We start from the raw sequence: 19,633 nt of genomic DNA, 5'->3' as shown, positions 1-19,633 counted from the left end.
ATAGAAACTAACTTTTTAGTTTTTAATTATTGTATTATTAAAATTTTGATATTTTTATCTTTAATCTCAAAATTTAGATGTTGATTTTCCAGTAACTAAAATTCATAAAACCATTTTTTCTTTAGGGTTGATTCACCATCTTCGAACAACTTTCCGTTCTTCCTCTCCACCACTTTGCTTCCATCTTCGATAAAGTCTGCACGCCACCTCGTTCGCTGTATTCGCAACGCATCACCAAAATCGACGTCAGGGCCGACAGTCGCCAACACTTCCAGCCATCACCGTCAGTGTCGCTGTTAGAGATGTCGTCGACAACGACACAATTTCTCGTAGTCTTCCCCTTCCCTCGAGATCGCGTGTGAAGCTTCTCTAAACTTGCGTTTCTACTCATGGACTAGCTACGAGATACTTTCTTGTTGTTTAGGTTTGTTTGTTTGGATTGATTTTATTTAGGTTTGTTTGTTTGGATTGATTTTATTGCTTTTTGTTTTGTGTCCAATATTTTGAGGTTTAGGTTTTATTTTCTTATCTTACTAAGATTTCGTGAATTAGGGCTAATAGGCTACCTTGTTCATGAATTAGGTTTTATTGATACTTTTTTTTTTCGTATATGCTTTCTATGATATTCAGATGGTAGATGATAGATGGGTTTGCTTATTTAAATCCAATTCTTAATGTAAAATCGTTAGATAATAAAAAAGTGAATGTCTTAGATCTCTTATTAACTGTACACTGTCATAGAGCACTAGATGTAGAAGAGGAAACTAAAAACTACGATCACTTTGTTTTGTGAAAGGAGAAATAGGAAAGTTAGTGCCCCTACTTCAGTAGTTTACCTATCACTTTCCATTTGAGGAAGTTTTGTGTGGTTCATTTAAGGTTGTAATTGAAATAAGGAGGCCATTGTTTGTGAATAGTGTGATTTATACAATGTTTGGTGATATTGTTGGAGTATAAAGCCTCCTCATCCACCTAGATTTGTTTTAAGAAGGTTATGTTTCTTGTTTCATAGTAGATCAAAGTCCAATGCAATTTCAAAGAATTATTATTTCTAATTTGTTATATGCTGAATTATTATTGAATTTCTATTTTGAAGAATATTTTAGCTGTTTCCCAGAAGTTTTATTTTGAACTCCTTTATTACTAATACTTTTTAAACTAAAAAAAAATAAAACACCTCTAATGTATGGACATAATGCCAAAGCTGTGAATGAATTTCTTGGTCATGGTTGGAGATAGGTAACACATTTTTTTTTTTTGCAATGGTTAATATATTTTGAGAAACAACAAGCCTTAGAATCTTAGGTATATATTTATGAGATAATTTGTTATGTTGTAGGTTACTCCTAAGTCCAACAAAACTTTAGGAGTTTATGTACTGAAAAATCGTGGACTTTTCACATAAGTTTATTGGTATTGGATTAGAGTAGGAGCATTAATTGGTTATGTATTTCTATTTAATTTTTTTTTTCACCTTGGCTTGCAATATCTAAGTCATAAGTGCCATCTTCATACATCTTTTAACTGAGAAATTTACTTGGATCCTTTTATATAACCACAAACATAATTTGTTCTCATTGAATATGTTTCTTCTACAGCATTCAAAAGGAATCAAGCAGGCCTATCCTCTGGTGAGTCCTTGAGCACAAGTTATAGTTTCTCCATTTTCAGCTTGTGCTTTGGTATTGAGGCCATAAACTATTGAATGTGATGACAAGACACAAATGAAAATGGTAGACGAAGCAACTATGTCATCAAGGTTATTTTCTGGAGGAGTTAGTGATGACAAGGCTAACAGGAGTGGAAGGAGTATGGTTCTTCCTTTTCAACCTTTATCCTTCACTTTTGATGAGATCAAATATTCTATAGATATTCCACATGTACTTTCACTACACCATTTATTGTTTTTAGTAACATTTTCTTAGTTACGTTTGTTTAAAATGTTAAAATAGATAAATTTCTTCGTACTATTGTAACATTTTTCATATAAATGTTACTAAATGTTAAAATTAACTATTTTTTTCCTTTTTTTTGTTACTTTATTTAATATGTTTTTGTTACTTGTTTCATTTACGAAATTTTCTTTTCCTTCCCTTTGCTCAAAAGACCTCAAACTCTGTATTCTTTCTTCAACCCTCCTTCCAAAAGAGTTTGATCTCCTAAACCAAAGTTAGATTCTAAAATACGTGATCGATTGGGTGTTGTTCTTCCACAACTACAATATTCCTAAATCCTATTTCAATTTCACAAAAAAAATTCTTCTATCCAGCATCGCATTGAAGCGAGATCGAGGATCGTCCTCTTTGTCCTATCTGACTTCGAGGGTTTCTTCCATCATCTTCAACCTCCACAATGTACACTAGGAGCAAGAGAGGCGTCGCACCAAACATCACCGTCTGTGCCATTGTTAGAGATGTCACTAGCAACGACATAAGTTATCGTCTTCTTCCACCATCCTTCAAAATCTCGTGTAAGGCTTCTCTTCTTCCTCCACTTCAAACTTGTGTCTCTAATCTTGGACCAGCCATGAGAGACCAAACTTCAGCTTCAGTGTGTGAAGATTGCACTAAGTCTCGATCAAACATTGTCATTCTGAATATGATTCTCGGTACATGCTTTATTTCATTTTTCTTTTTGAAATTTTTTGTTTGTTCCCTTAATTTATGAACTTCTCAATGCTTCCTGTTCTTGTCGTTGATGACAACCTCGTTTATAGTATTGGGTCTTGGATGAAGAGACCAGTTCTCTCGGGTTGGATGTAAGTGAATTATGCTATTTATGCTCCATACTTTCTACTTATGCTTCATAATTCTCTTCCTTGTTTCATGGTTATTTATGGCGTGAAAACTTTGCATATATATTGGGATGACAACATACTATGAAAAAATAATTTACTTCCCACTTGGTTGGTAGCTATCTTGCGCACTATGTTACAGGCTAAACTAACCTAGTTGCTGATTTTTTTATAAAATGGTTCCTTTATATAGCTTTGTCCCTTCTTCAAGTTGCTGCTATACACACATACAATCATGCATGTGTTCCTAGCAATTGCTGATAATTTTGCTCTTTTTTATTCCACTCTATTGGTTGGAAACTGACAAAACACAAGTGTTATAAGTTTCAGTTAAGGAGAAAACTAAGTTAAAAAAATAACAATAATATATAGCTAACATTATTTTTATGGTTAGGTAACAGGGTAGAAGGATAGTCAAACTTCACTTTTTTCTGAGTTTTTTGTGCTTTCGATGTAATTATTAGTTGTGTGAATGTAGGTATAATATGATAGAACAAGGGCACATTTGGAAAAAGTTTTCTTTCTTTGACTAAGTCAAGATCAACAGAAGAAATGAGGGGTGAGTTTGTCTTTGGTGGTCTTGCTTGGTCCAAAAGAGGGGTTAGTTTCCCATATAAAACAAGTTCTTATTTGTCTTCTTATATTTTGCATTATCTATAAACTTGCATATAATTTAGTTTTCTGTAAAATTTAACTTACTATAGTATATATGTTATAGTGATGATTAGTGATTCGTTGAACCACAACTCAATTGTTAGTGGTGCACGAGGATCAAGAGCAATTATTTGTTTTTCAACACAATGGTGAGTACAATTCTTTGTTGTATACTAAAAGAAGTTGAGTTAGTCTTGGAGTCCCTAGCTTTTCAATTTCACACACTGTTACAAAAGGAAAGAACATTATTTTAAGTTGTAGTTTGGGATTCATCCTAAATATGTATATGATAGTTAAATTTTAGTGACCTAATTAATGCTAACAGATTTGAACAGAAAGGGGAACTTAACTTGCTTAAGATTAATTATGTTTATATGTAGTTTGAGCACTTGGTTAACTGTTGAGTTATTTTTTGGTTTCTCTCTGTTTGTGTTAATATGGTGTGCTCTCTATTTGCATGATATTATGAATGGATTCATAATATGAATGGATTTATAATATGAATGGATTCCTATTTCTTAAGAAATTGACAAGTAGAAAACCTAGACTTTTCTTATTGTTTAGAAATTTTGCTCTTTTGAGTGCATATATAGAAACCTAAGCATATGAGATGTATTGAAATTCAAGGTTCAATAACTTTTAACTATGGAATTTATCGTGAACATAGATGGAAGATATTTTAAATTTTAGTATCTTAGACCGGATGTCTTGTGAACAAGTTTACAAGGTTGTTCGAATTTAGAATTCCCTGTGCCACGTGCCTCCATGTTCTTTTCCGTTTTTGATGTTAAATGTTGCGAAAGGGAATAAAACAGAGCATAATATGGTGGTGGGATGGGAACATAATAAAGGTTGTTGTTTAGTTTGGCATTGTAAGGTAGGAACTAGTTTGAATAATTATTCAATAAATGTGTTCTAAGATGAGATTTATGTACAATGAATTTTATGCTTTTAGAATATTTCTTCTCTGATCAATGTATATTTAGTTTTAGGCCTATAGAAATGGCCACCATTGACTGAGGATCTTCGTTGGATTTTTCTTCTGTTATTTTTTGGCAGATAATCAAGTAGAACCGCCTTCAAGTTTAATTTTGTATCCTCTCTCATATTGGACATACAAGGACAACTCTAGTTATATTCCAGGTAACATGTTCCAGAAGTTTGAGGATATTTATGTAGATATGGACTGAGGTATACCTTTGTCATTATTTATCCTTAGCCTTGAATATGCATGTTCATAGTTTCAAATGAGGAACCTGGAAAGATAAATTACTCCCTATTAAACATGTTGAACACCTGCTATAAAAGCCACTGAAATCTTAATATTATAATCATGAGATCCACTGTCATTATTAAAGGTGCTTTGGTATTTATAGGAATTTGTGATAACTTTTCTAAATTTTCATTATAGTCAACATAAATTTTAAATATTTTTCAAGAGATATTATTGGAGGTCAATATTTAAGTTCTTTTTTCTTCATTTTCATATCACATACTCTATAAATGATGCCTTATGGAAATCATATGTTCTAAGCTTTCCCCCTTAATCACTTAATGATTTTTTTGATGATTTTTTTTCTCCCAATCATGAATGTATTGGCTCATAGATATTCAGGATAAAGAAATTCTAACTTTTGCCACAATGCTAATGGACTTCACCAATGATTGATTTGCTTTCTTATCTTTGATTCAGTCATTTGTCTATCGTAATTCACATCATAGTTATTTTTTTCTTGACAATTTCTAAATTTCTATGTTTATATTAGTTTTTAAACTTCTCTTGATTGAGGTCTTACACTTATGTTGTGGTTGATTCGTGCCTTTTTGCAATATTAGGGAACAAGTTAAACTGAAATCATGTCTCTTGATTTCTCCATTTCTGATAATGAAGGAACAATAGAATGTTATGAAAACACTTTCATGGAGATGGAAAACCTTAAAATACTATTTAATAGAAATGTTAAATTTCTTGGTTCTCACCGCTGATGTATGGACACAATGCTATAATTGTGAATGAAATTTCTTGGTCATAGTTGGAGAAAGGTAACGCACTTTGTTTGCAATGGTTAATATATTTTGTTATTTGGATCCTTTTATATAACCACAAGCATAATTTGTTCTCATTGAATATGTTTCTTCTGCAACATTCAACTGGTTTGCCAAATTTTCATCTAAAAGTTAGAAAACATTTTGTAACAATTTTAAAATGTTAAAAAAAAGGCAATTTGTAACATTTTTTAATTGTTACAAAACAAGATAATTAGTTACATTTATTTAAATGTTAGAGAATATATAAGTACAATTTGTTTAAATGTTAGGAAATGTAGAGGTAACATTTTTAAAGTGTTACAAAAATATTAAATTCGTAACATTTTTCTAATGTTAGTAAAGATACTGATTAGTAACATTTTTAAAAGTGATGCTAATAATACATAAAAATGTTGCTAAAACCTTTTGGTAACATGTACTGTACCACATCTAGCCGGTCTCGCTGGCACATCAGCACATATTATCCTTCATCGACATACTTAATCGGCAAAGGCTAGGGGACTGCTGTACCACATCTAGCCAACTCAACCAAATAATAATAATAAATGATCACCACATCTATACGGAAAATGATTTAGGGTAGCCGGCCTAGGTAGACCTAGGCCTAACCGGCCTAAATCGATAACCCAAGCTGTTAAAGGAACAGCCAGCCTAGGACGACATGCGAACAATGACGACATACACCGCTAGAGAAGTAATCGGACTACACCGACCACTCTAAAAGACTTGACGAAACCAAAACACCTAACAATCAGTAAGCCCACGATAATCAGGACTAAGGGCTTGGGCTAGGACCTAGGCCCACATGTGGCCCAAACCAAGGCCTAGCCCATGGAATGGTCAGACATAATTAATAAGCTATAAATATGCGTGGACCTCAGCAATTAAAGATATGCATTCATTACTTCATTAATTACCTGATTTGACTTTCTAAGAGCTTTCGCTGACTTAAACTTCAGAGTCCCTTTTGCAGGTAACCCCTTCCGGGTCCAAGCATACATATGTAAACTGGGAAGAGGCCTACTGAAAAGATAACGGACTATATGGGTAAGGTGACACTTGTACCTAATTTATCTTATTTGTTCTCTGGAGGAACATGTACTATACACAACATGTGTATTAATGTTTCCTTTGCAGATGATAACATTTTTTTAGGCTTTAGCAACATTTTTTAAATGTGATTAAAACTAATATGTCTAGTACTGATTATTCGGCTTAACTTGGTTCCATAACTAAAATAACCAAATTATCATAGGATAGTGAGAAAAAAAAAGATTAGAATTGAATAGTTTCTATATGTGTAATTCTTTAACAATTGATGCTTAAGATTATAAATGATAGTTTAAACGATATTAATTATATTATGTGTTTATTAAAATTAGATAATTAGATAATATATATTTAAAAGCCTAAATTTTCATCAAAATTATGTGTTCTTATTTAAATATTGATAATCGAAAGTATATAAATGATATACTTATAATAAATGCAATACAAAACAAGTTATAGTAATATAGATATCTTACGATAAAATAACATTTATATCACTATCCTGTTAACGAGATTATGTATAATTATTCAAAAGTTGATATTGGAAATCATAAATGATCTACTTTAAAATACATGGTAAGTAACTATAAGATATTAATAATATTACGTTTTCCCAAAAATTAGATAACTAAATGATATATGTTTGAAAGCCTACTTTTTCGTCAAAAGTATGCGTTCTTTTTTAAATATTAATAATCAAAAGTATGAAAGATATCATTTATACTAAATATAAAATAACAAATTAAATAAAATAATAATAATAATAATAATAATACGTTTAAAACTAAATAATAATCATAGATTATTTAAATTTAATTTCAAATTTAACCTATATCCAACAATATAGAGTGGATATTAATAATATAATACATTATCCAATTAAATAATTTTAATAATATATATATATATATATATATATATATATATATATATATATAATAATGATAATAATATATTTTACACAGTTTTAAATTAGTTCACAATGTAGTGTTAGTTTTGATAATTGTTAAACGTTAGCTTGACCCATGCAAATCTGACTATTATAATAAAAATTAATTAAAAACCAAAATATCTTGGTCAACTTTAATAAAGTATTTATATTTGTAATGAAGTTGTACACAGACACAAACCCAGAGACACATGCTTTGTTAGAACATGACCCTTTTAAAGGATTATCTATTAACAAAGATAAACTATACCAATACCAACTTTGGAAAGCATACATAAAAGGATCAAATTGGAATTTCTCTAAGAAAGATATCCTTGAATTCACACTTCTCAAAGAGACAACTGACACAAAATTATACTGGAAGAAACTTATGGGAAACAAATTTCACCCTTTCCCCATTGAGGCCAGTCCACTTCTGGTAAAACACTTTGAAAAAGAAAGAATTTATAAAGAAATTTATCAACAAACAGGGAACCATGGACAAGAAACTCCTGGTGCTTCATTTCCATCAGACAATGAAGATCCTGACTATACAAAACACATGCTCGAAGAAGAACTTGGTGACTTGACGTCTGTAGCCGTAACACGAAGGTGTTAATAGATGTTTTTACCTATGACATAGTAATTTTACTCTTTTACTGGAGTAATAGACTGAAGGGTAAAAACTGGCTATACAGGTCTAAGGTCAACAAGTGACCTAAACAAAAGGTTTCCGGTCATTCTGACTGGAATGACAAGTTGTAGGTCTCCCCACTCATCTATAAAAAGGCTCATAAGTCCCTTATGCTGGGCAGAGTTACACCTACCTCTCTCTCTAAAAAATTCTCTCACTCTCCTTTTGTACTCTCTTCCTCCAGCAATAAAACGTATATTTTAGAGGTGCTTCTTTTCTTATCTTTCATCTTCCCTAAAGTAAGTATCTCTAATATCTCTACTATGGAGTAGTTTTATCTAGGGCATCCACGGATGCCTTAAGTAATATTTATCTAAAGATGCGATAACCATTTAAAGGCTTAAATTTTCTTTATTCTCTGTATAGTTTTATATTTTTGATCACGTAAGTTTATGAGAGAATATCTAACCAGCTATGCCAGATTTATATTCTCATAAGCTTATCTGAGTATTATCTTGTATAGCTTCATAAGTTTATGAGAGAATATCTAACCGGCTATGCCAGATTTATATTCTTATAAGCCTATCTAAGTATTATCTTGTATAGTCACGTAAGTTTATGAGATAATATCTAACCGGTTATGCTAGATTTATATTCTCATAAGCTTATCTGAGTATTATCTTGTATAGCTTCATAAGTTTATGAGAGAATATCTAACCGGCTATGCCAGATTTATATTCTTATAAGCTTATCTGAGTATTATCTTGTATAGTCACGTAAGTTTATGAGATAATATCTAAACGGCTATGCTAGATTTATATTCTCATAAGCTTATCTGAGTATTATCTTGTATAGCTTCATAAGTTTATGAGAGAATATCTAACCGGCTATGCCAGATTTATATTCTCATAAGCTTATCTGAGTATTATCTTGTATAGCTTCATAAGTTTATGAGAGAATATCTAACCGGCTATGCCAGATTTATATTCTCATAAACTTATCTGAGTATAGCTTCATAAGTTTATGAGAGAATATCTAACCGGCTATGTAGAATCGGATGACCGATGCATAGTTATATAATTTAAAAAAAAAACATTTTTTTATTAGGTTTTTATTTAGGTTAAGTTTAGGTGGGAAAATTTATAGACTTCACTTTTCTTGCAAGCGTCAGCACGAGTTTGCCCCTTTCTACGAAACAATAGTTTGCCCCTGTGATAGAATGCGAGTGAGAGTGAGTGAGTTCAAAGTGTGGGTAGCTGGAGCGATGTGAGGAGTGACGAGGCTCAAGTAGGGATGTCAAAAAAATTTGTACCTGTGGGTATCCATGGATAAAACTTGCAACAGGTAGGAAATGGATACTTGCGGGTAACGGGTACGGGTATTTTTAAAACTCGCATGTTAGCTGGACAAGTATAGGTATCATAGTATCTGTACCCATGGATACCTGTACCTGCTATACTCCAATTTAAATTAAAAAAAACATGATTAAAATATTAACATATTGATTTTGAATGAGTTATTTTTTTATCAATTAGTTTTAAAAAAATAATTTCTTTGTAAATTGTCATTCAACACTATGTAAATGAGTTATCTGAACTTTGTTTAAAATTTATGAATGTTATGTATTTGTATTTTATTTGAATTTATGATTAAAATATGTTGTTAAATATTTATTTTTATTTTTTTGTAAATACTTGCGGGTACCCATGGATATCCGTGGATATTAAAAAATTATGCGGGTACCCGCATAACGGATACCCGACAGATATGAATATGGGTATAAGACAAATATTTATCCAGTGGGTAGGGTACGAGGGAGCTACTACTTGTACCTTACCCGCCCCGTTGACATCCCTAGACTCGAGCGAGCTTCAACTTTCTCTATGAGCTTGAGGGAGAATGTAAGACTCAGAAAAATTAAACAAATAAATAAATATTTCTTTAATATAAATGCGGGTAAAAAGATCTTTATAGTAATTAATGTGGAGAATTATATAGAACAATACTAGTGTGATAATTTAAATAATTGTTTTGCAAGTATGCATGAATGAGTGATATGCTTTGTAATTGGGTGGAATGAGTTTGAACCTTGGCTAGAGCGTTATAGTTTTTCATATTTTTACTTTTTAGCCTTGGAGAGTCTAGAAACCCTAGCCGTTAGGGAAGCCAGATAGGTAGAGGCAGTGTGCTATGGATGAGAAACCTCCAAGTAATGACACTTGATGGCCATTAAGTTTTATTTTCGTTTTTCTTAATTATTATATTTTTAGGAGCTGAAAAAGGGAGGAGAAGGGAGGAATTATGGACATGAAAGAGTAGAATATTGTGGGGTTGAGTAAGGAGATTTGTCTGAGCCCAAAGTTTGGTCTAAGAAAAGGAGAAGGGGTTGTTTTGGGTGGTAGAGGCAAAGTTGAAGCCAAGCCTTGCAAAGAGGAACAATATGAGTGCTTTTGGGAGCAAGAAATCCAAGTAATGAGAGTTGTCCTTGCGTGATTTTAATTAAATAATGTGTATTGTGTATATTGAAGTTGAATGCATGAACCCTTCACTCCTATTCGTTGTTTTTTTTTTCGAGGTTTCTGTTTAGAAGTGGTGATCGCAAAGCTGTTTGCAACACATTTCACTTGGCGGTGCGTAGGTTGCGCCAAGCAATAACGCAGGAGTAAGAGCTTTTTGTGATGTGTTTTGCATGGCTCATTGTGATGGCCTGGTCTGGGATGTGCTTGGATGAATTACGAGCAGGGAGGTTCGTAATGGAGTTGGAAATACGTGATTAATACAGACGAGGAGGTTCGTAGAGTTGGACTACCAACGGGTAGATTCGTAGAGTTAGATCACGAGCGGGCAGGTTCGTGGAAGCATTGAAATCCCGAAGACCAAGGTTGAGTGTGTTCTCGTCTCATAGGGGTTATGAGATCAGGGTGGAATAGTATAACTATGTGTTTAATTGAGAAAATGATTAAGGTATTTTGGGTGAGGGGATTTACTTTCTTTTGTGGATGTTTGAATTATTTAGCTCACCCTTTCTGTTTGTGTTTGGCGATGATCATGTGACTTGTCACACAGGAGCAGATGATGTTTCAAGGGGTGTTGGTGACGCGTAGAGCCGAAGTGAATGCTAGCATGGGGATTATTTTTCTTAAGCATGTTTTTCTTGTATTTCCTTTAAGTATGATACTTACACTTTGGAACTTGTAAAAGTTAAGTTTAAATTGTGAATTTTGGAACTACGCGCATTAATAAAGTTTTAAATTTCTCGTGTTTTTGGGAACCGTATTGTTATACTTTATATTAAATTATAAATTATTTAATTAAGTAATATTCGTCTAGGATGTTGCAGACAACCCCTTTTTGTGTGAACAGTTAGAGTTCAAAGAACAACACAACACGAGTTGCCCCTTTCTCTACGAACAACGAAGTGGCTCCCGTCTCTATGTCGGAAAGGTGGTTGAGAGGCGTGATTGGGAGGTCGTTTAGTGGCATAACCTAGACTTTGCAAGGCGAATAGTTTTCGTTCATACCATATGGAGTTTTAAGCATCCAAGTAAGTAATTGAAGCCCCATTTATTGCATTGTTAATTGAAGCCCATTTACTGTTAAATATTTTGGTTTAAGGTTCCCAATTAGTTCTTCGTGATTAAGCGTTTCCTTCGAGTTGTACATGAATTTGAAAATTTGTTGGATATTGTCAACACCCAATTTCGTCCGGATAAGAATAAAATTTGACTTAGAAATTTTTAGAAAAAAAAAAGAAAAATACAAAAAAAGTGAACTTTAATTTGGGTATGAGTTAGGCACAAGCGTCACCTTACCATGTAGTCCGTTATCTCTTTAGTTGGTCTCTCCCCGGTTGATATATGTTAGCTTGAACTCAGGAGGGGTTACCTGTAGAAAAGTCTCCAAAGCTCAAGTAAGTCAAAGCTCTCAGAAAGTCAAATCAGTGATTAATGAATGCGTACCTTTAATTACTGGGGTCCATTCGTATTTATAGAGCATTAATTATGTCTGATTACCCCATGGGTCGGGCTTTGACTTGGGTCCTAGCTTGGACCATGAGTGGGCCTAGGCCCTAACCCAGGCCCTTAAGACCTATTGAAGGTGGCTTCTATTTTACTGTCTTTTAGAGTTGTCGGCCTGGAGTAGGCGGCCTGGACCAGCTACCTACCTTGACGACTTATATATTGGTTATACGAGGTGTAGATCATTCCTTCAGATGTATAGGTTAAAACCGGTACAAGTTAGGCTAACTCGGCCTAGGCTGGATACTTGGCTGTCTTGATATACACATTGTTTACTTATTTGGTCGAGTTTGACTAGGTATGGTACAATATATATATATATATATATATATATATATATATATATATATATATATATATATATATATATATATATATATATATATATATATATATATATATATATATATATATATACTTAGACAAGCATAACAAATAGGGGGATTTTTTCTTAGCACAAATTCTGAGTGCACTCTTTGGGAGATAAAATTGTACATTGCAAATATACATCCAAAAAGAGAGGAACAGAAAAAAAAAAAAAGAGAAATCAAAGAAAATAGAAGGAAATGAGTAGTACGAGATAAGGGAGCTCTAAGAGGTAAGTGTCGTGTCTTGAACCTTGAGTATTTGCGTGAGCTGGAGCTTGATTTGATGTGTGTGAAATTTATGGTGTGTTGTTAAATGCTTGAAGGAATGAACATGACGTAATTGTGTGAGTTTAATTCATTTTATCTGCCTTTGTTAAAACATTTTATTGTTCCAATATTGTTATTGCTTCAATGAGTGTTGGGAAATAGTTTAAACATCAACTTCATTCTCAACCATTCATCTGTGTTTTTCCTCTCCTTTCCCCTGACCACCATAACCATTATCTTCTTCCTCGCTACACTCAAAGCGGACTTTAAGCCTCTCTTCTAACCCCACTCATTTTCTTTCCCATTCCACTACACACGAGCCATAAACTCTACATTCTGCTACATCAAGTCAAAAGCACACATACTCAATCCATTTTCACCCCACTCATCATCACTCACTCGGCTTCACCCTTCCTCTTCGCTCACCCTTATTTTCATCATTCACCTCCATAAAAACCAGATAGAATATAAACCACAAACCAGAATCCACACACGACCATATTCAACACCCATTCACGACACAGAACCATCAAGAATCGGAAAGAGAAACAAAAGAAAAGAGGAATAATCGTTGAACTTCGAATATGATATTGGTGGTGGTGCCATTGCATTACGGTTGCAACGATAACCCTAATATGGCCATGGCGTCAACTCCAATTTTGATAACCAACATCGTCACTAAAGGTGCATTTGTTCGGTCCTGGAGAGCTTGTGGATGAGAGGAGAAGTCGCGCCCCCTGTTTGCACTAGCGGCGCTAGCAATACTATCGACGGTGACGGGAAGGCCGACGATAAATTTGAGGCAGTGGAGTGAATCCTAGAAGGAGGTTGTTGGGCAATGACGAGTGAAAGGGTTCTTATATAGAGAGACAAGGTTTGCCTCTTGATTGATTGATGAGCAGTTAGGGTTTAGGTTCATGTTCCATAAACACATCTCACATTGGGCTGATCAAGCATCTCAGCCCACCCCTTATTCGTGCACCTCCTATTTTTATCCTGCACCCCCATATGTGGACTGTGTTAACTGTTTTCGGCACCCCTCAAATTGCTACATACACAACATGTCTTACTTTTGGGCTGGACATTACTTCGTACACCCCCATAATTGTTAACCCCACACCACATGTTTTTAATTGGTCTTGTTTTGGGTCTGATTGCATTTGATCACTGCCTCCCCTTTTGTTCATTGTACACACGCCACCTAATTTTATTTCATACGCCTATGTTGCACTTTGCAGACCTCACATTAAATTCTAACTACACCACACATTTAAAATTTTAATCTATTTTTAGCCCTCTTTTAATTATACATCATCCTTTTTCACATACTTTCTTTTCAAAAAGTAAAAATTAAAACATAAAATTTTTTTTTTTCTGTTTCTCTTTTGGTGTTTGTCCTAATGCTTGAGTCATGTGACGCTGGTTTTTAAAATATTCCAAAATACCAAAAAAATATAAAACTTAAAAAAAAATTAAAAATATAAACACTTTCAAATATCCTTTTAAGAACTACGTGATCCTTGGTTCTCCATCAAGAATGGAGATACGTAGGAGCATGGCCAGCCTTCATCTGATTCACCTTAAAAATATCCAACCATTTTCCAAATTGATTTCTAAATAATTTTCTATTAAGAACTACGTGATCCTTGATTCTCCATCGTGAATGGAGATACGCAGGAGAAAGGCTAGTCCTTGTCATATTCACCTCTCAAAAAAACCAAAAAATATTTTTGTTTCATTTTAGTATCATTGTCTTATTATTTTAGGGAAAAATTAACATTTTGAAAACCACATCAACTTTGCATGTTTAATTAAAGGTACCGCCCTCAGACTGGCGTTGTAGGGTGCTAACACCTTCCGTACGCATAATCGACTTTCGAACCCAAAAAATTGTTTTTCACAGACTTGATTTATCTTCATGGTTTCCCATAGCTTTCTAGAATAAATTATGGAGGCAACTCCAAAATCTCTTTTTCAAACTCGTTTATCTTTTGGTTTGTCGTCCTGTCGCGATCTCAATTGCGATAGATATTAAATACTTTCCTTCAAGTTATACATGAATTTGACCATGCATGGATTACTGAGGTAATGAAAGTGTAGCCACCAATGAAATACGCCAGATTCGGTGGTGGGGATCGCAATGAGAGAAAGATTCAGTGGTAGCATGAAAAATGAGAAAGGTGCAGTAGGGGTAAGGACTTTGTGAGTTAGTGATTTTGCTCTTCTTGGATTCAACTGTTCTGATGCAAATAGAATAACATGTAATGATAGTAGTTTGTTTATGCTTCATCATATTCTTATGGTGAAGGATGAACAAGTATTGAAGGAAGATACAAAAGAGGTAACTTTCAATATAAATGGTTATAATAAAGAGTTTAATTGCTTAAACTTTGTTTATTGATTGAATCCTTAGTTCCTAATGTAATATGCATATTCTTTATGCATCATTTATATGACTCATGGCCATTGTATGTTATTTTCAAGTATCGCTTTGGTTTTTATATTTTGTTATCGAATGGGAATTGATTTCTTCTATGGGTTTTGCTTTCCACTAGAGTAATGAGATGTTGGGTGTTAAAAGTTTCTTCTTGTTTTTGTCGTTGTTATGATATGATGATGGTTAATGGTTTGTATTTGATTAATGGAAAAGTGAAATTGAAATGTAATGATTTTTAGTTTCTCTTTGTTTGTTTGTTATTTGTGTGATGGAAGCGTTAGAGATAAATAGGTTACTGTCTGATTTAATATTTGTGTTTATTGTTATGGATCAATGGCTTGGTAAGTTGTTAAGGATGGTGTTTATTTTGTTGAATAGTTTTGAAGATTCTTATACTTCACTAGCTAATAGAGATATGTTGTTTAACACATGTGTAGGTGTTCACTTATTATTACTACATTTCCTCTACTTTATGAAAGGAATGTAGAGCAAAAGCCAAATTTCAATGTTTTATGAGGACTCATCATGATTTATATTTTCTTAATACAATAGAAGCTAATTATATCATGTAGCCAAGTAATAAGAATCACTATATAATTAGATATTGTGCTTTTCAACTACGAAATGGAAGTAACGTTTATTGAATGAGTTTTATACTATATGGGCTACCTATTATGAGCTAGTTGTTACTTGTACCTAAAATGTAATTTGTAAAATATTCAAGTTTCTCCTTGGCTACCTATTATGAGCTAGTTGTTACTTGTACCTAAAATGTAATTTGTAAAATATTCAAGTTTCTCCTTGGCATGATATTCCATTGTGATCGGGTGATGATATCTTCAAATTCATTATAAAGATTCTTCAAGAATCTAGTGCAAAGATGGAGGTTGTAATTGACGAGGCTTTGACTCCCATAAAGCAAGATACAAAAAAGGAATGCATACAATTTTTGAGCTCATATTATTCCTTTCTTATTCTAAATTACATTATTTGTCTTTGGAAGTTCATTTTTAACATTAATCCATTCTCTACATTATTTTATTGCTTTATTGTCGACATAAATGTGGTACGATATTTGTTGTTCAGTTTTATCTATCTACTACCATAAGTCTACTACTTTTAGGGTTCAATACCCATTGCTGACCTTTGATAATTACCCTTCCTACTTAGATGTCATTTTCATGTTAGTTTTTTTTATCTTTAATAGTTGAAGCATTTTGCATCTCTCATTCATCACATCCTTGGTTTCCTTTATTGTGTTTGGTTGAACTAGGTAGATTGATTTGGTTCCATTTTAGACTATTCTAAAACATATCTTATTCATGTTCTCTATCTACAATATAAATTTGAACTATGGCTTACTTCCATAAACATGGGAAGATCCATCTTTTGCAAACTCTGAAGTAGAAGGAGCACTGGGAGATAACGATCTAGGTATTCAATTAATCTTATCTTTACCGTAATTCTATGTTAGGAATACAACACAATATGTGTCAAACCATTGCAATTCTGCATTTGATGTTGTTGAAATTGGTGAAAGACAAAGGAAAATAGGTGAGGTTCTCAAGGTCAAACCCTTGGGTGCATTAGCCATGATTAGTGCATTTGTTTTTATTATTAGAACTTAAAGCCAACATAAACTCATCAACTTGATTTTTATTTGATTCCTTGTTAATAATTTTGACATTGAAGCAAGTTTAAAGGTGTATTTTGAAGCAATTTTAGGAATTTGTGTGGGCTAAGCCGACGCTACATTAACGTTAATGCGTTAAATATTAAAATATTCTTAGTTTGTGTCGTATCAAGGGTGGGCTTAGTAGACTGATGAGTCATTATTTTCCCTTATTCTATTGCCTTTGTGTGCCCATCTTGATGAGGTTTTAGAGCTTAATTGTTTATTGTTAGTGTATTTTCATCTATTGATCTTCATTGGGCCATTATTTGAATTTTGATTAATTTGACATTAATTGGTTTAATTTTAGTTTCTAATTATTTTTAGGTATTTTTTGAAGTAATTTTGGAGCTTAGATGCTAATTTAAGGTGAAAAGAGAATTATCACATCATTCCCACATCACTGCTACATCTACACCGTGTTAATTAGCTTGTCCACGTCATTGGGCCAACATTTTGGGCTCATAGTGGCATTTTTGTAATTATGCACTCCATAATGTGTGGTAGAACCCCTTAGGTATTGCACTTTTATAGTTCTTCGAAGACCATTGAAGGAGACACTCCATTTTTCACGGTTCTGTAGATTGGAACAACACCCAAGTTGGGGGTTTCCATGTTTTCCTCTCTTGTTTAAGTTTTGTGCACATTGGTTTATGATTTTAGTCTTCCTCTCTTCTCTATAATCATGTATTTTTTTTTGTTTGAGTTTTAATTCGAATCCCATGGAGAACTGATTGTACATTGATTCCTTAAAAAGAATGGAATGAACCCTTAAGATTGTTGTTCGTTTTTGAGTTTTGTTTTGTTTGCCCTTCTTCAGGTTGCTTTTTGATGGTTAAACACAAAATTTATGTAGGCTTAATCTCAATCTTGTGTTTGTGCACCTTAATCGTTTTGTATTCATGTTTAATCTATGGGTGTTAATATTTGAAGTGTGGTTTGCTTAATGGCACATAGAACTAGTATTAATTTTAGCGTAGTTGATTAATTACGGGTTTCATGAGAGCAAACAAGACACAATAATTATTTTTGTAATCTGTGATTGGTGGATTTCCAGTTGAATCAAAGAATCAATGTCGTTTTTAGTACTGTTTTATCAATTCTACAATTACTTTTTATTTCTATGTTGAATTTTTGAAACTACCAACCCCCCCGCTTTGTGTTGTGTTTGCGTCTGGACCCTTTGAATGAAAGTATTGGTCACTAGGAGACGACCTTAGGTTAACTCCTAAGTACTACATTCTGGAATTACATTTTATTTTGTGTTGAATTTTTGAAATTGCCAACCCCCTTTGTGTTGTGTTTGCATCTGGACCCCTTGAATGAAAGTATTGGTTACTTGGAGACGACCTTGGGTTTAGTCCCAAGTACTACATTCACATTGTTTAATTTGGTCAGATACGACCTCAATCAGATTTGGTGCTGTTGTCGGGGACCAAAATTTTCATTTAAAGTTATTTTCAATGTTGTTGTCTTGTGTTATGTTTTGTGTGTGTGTTGTTTCGTGATATGTGGGTTAAATGTGGTTGATGTTCATTGTTATGTTCGTGATATTCTTCTGTTTAGTGCTTCCATTTTGGTGTTTCAGTTTCAGTGAGTATGTTGTTGTTTGAGTCATTCTAGTAGTAGTTGTAGTAGAAAAATTATTTAGTTTTTCATCAAAATTTCAAACGACCATAACTTTTGCTCCGGTTTTTGAAAGAGGGCAAATTTTATATGCATTTGGGATAAGATTTAATTTTCTTTGCTATGCCTCCACTCAATCATGTAGGCGATTTCAAAAATCTCAAAATAAAGCCATTTTCCTATTTTAATGATTTTTTCTTAGTTTTTCCTATTTTCAATCAAACAATGTGTGTTTTTGTTTGTGTAGTTAAGGTTCGAATTTAGGCTTCAAATTTTTTGTCATACATGTTTACGATTTTAGGGTGTTTTTCAAAAATTTTAAGGTTAATCTAAGGTACTTCAGTTTTATACCATTTTTACCCTTGAGGTTGACTTTGACTTTTTGTTAACTTTTGCTGTTTAGATTGATTGGTGCATGACTAGGGGGAATCTTGGTATATTACAAACATTAGATCATGAAATTGATAGGATCTTCCATAGAGGAGTTAGACATCATAGGAATCCATCTTTACATCCTGAATATTATATGACTTTTCCTAATTTTCCTAATACTCTTGGTAGTCCTAATTCTAAACATTCTGTGCATACTCAACATTTTGAGCATTCTGATCATTCTGAGCATTAGCATCATTTTGATTTTCATTTTCATACTGATAACATGGCTAAACATATACCTCCACCTCATGAGAGGACATTGAGTGAGTTGACTTCACCTAAGTGTGTTGTAGGCGAGAACCCATGCAAGCATATAAAGAAATTTCAAGTTGTATGTTCCACCATGAAGCCTGCAGATGTATAAGAAGATCATGTGTACTTGAAGGTTTTTCCTCACTCCTAGGAGGGTAATGCACAACCACCTCCTCAACAACAACAAAAAGTAGTTGGTGCATGTAATGACCATTCAAAATATGCAATTCCAATAGGAGACTAGACCCTCAATCCAGAGTTTGACAAAACAAATGGGGTTGATGGCTACATAACTAAACCAAGCACATACACATAAGTAAGACAAGTTTCCATCTCAAACAATTGAGAATCCCATAAATCTGAGTGCCATCACATTGAGGTATGGGAAGCAAATTCAAGTTCCCACATTAGAGCCTACACTTCAAAAAGAAGTTGACCGTGCCACACT

General features: G+C 33.3%; 1 long non-coding RNA gene across 25 annotated transcripts; it reads left to right on the top strand.

Moving 5' to 3' along the window:
- The first annotated feature begins 85 nt into the window (after positions 1-85).
- LOC114184834 (uncharacterized) lies at positions 86-11,380 on the top strand. 25 transcript variants are annotated; one of them, XR_014995223.1, is made up of 6 exons: positions 86-424; positions 1,599-1,809; positions 2,270-4,591; positions 6,471-6,544; positions 7,967-11,073; positions 11,176-11,380. It is a non-coding gene; the product is annotated as an uncharacterized LOC114184834 (long non-coding RNA). The 25 variants fall into 25 exon arrangements; XR_014995211.1 differs by having other exon boundaries at positions 6,457-6,544; XR_014995227.1 differs by lacking the exons at positions 7,967-11,073; positions 11,176-11,380 and having other exon boundaries at positions 95-424; positions 2,270-2,758; positions 3,273-3,394; positions 3,513-4,591; positions 6,457-6,716.
- Positions 11,381-19,633: the final 8,253 nt, after the last annotated feature.

The sequence above is a fragment of the Vigna unguiculata genome, chromosome 5, assembly GCF_037176805.1.
Source record: "Vigna unguiculata cultivar grain cowpea cultivar isolate G323 ecotype 2 chromosome 5, ASM3717680v1, whole genome shotgun sequence".
Lineage (NCBI taxonomy): Eukaryota > Viridiplantae > Streptophyta > Magnoliopsida > Fabales > Fabaceae > Vigna > Vigna unguiculata.
This window is presented reverse-complemented; position numbering and strand designations above follow the sequence as displayed.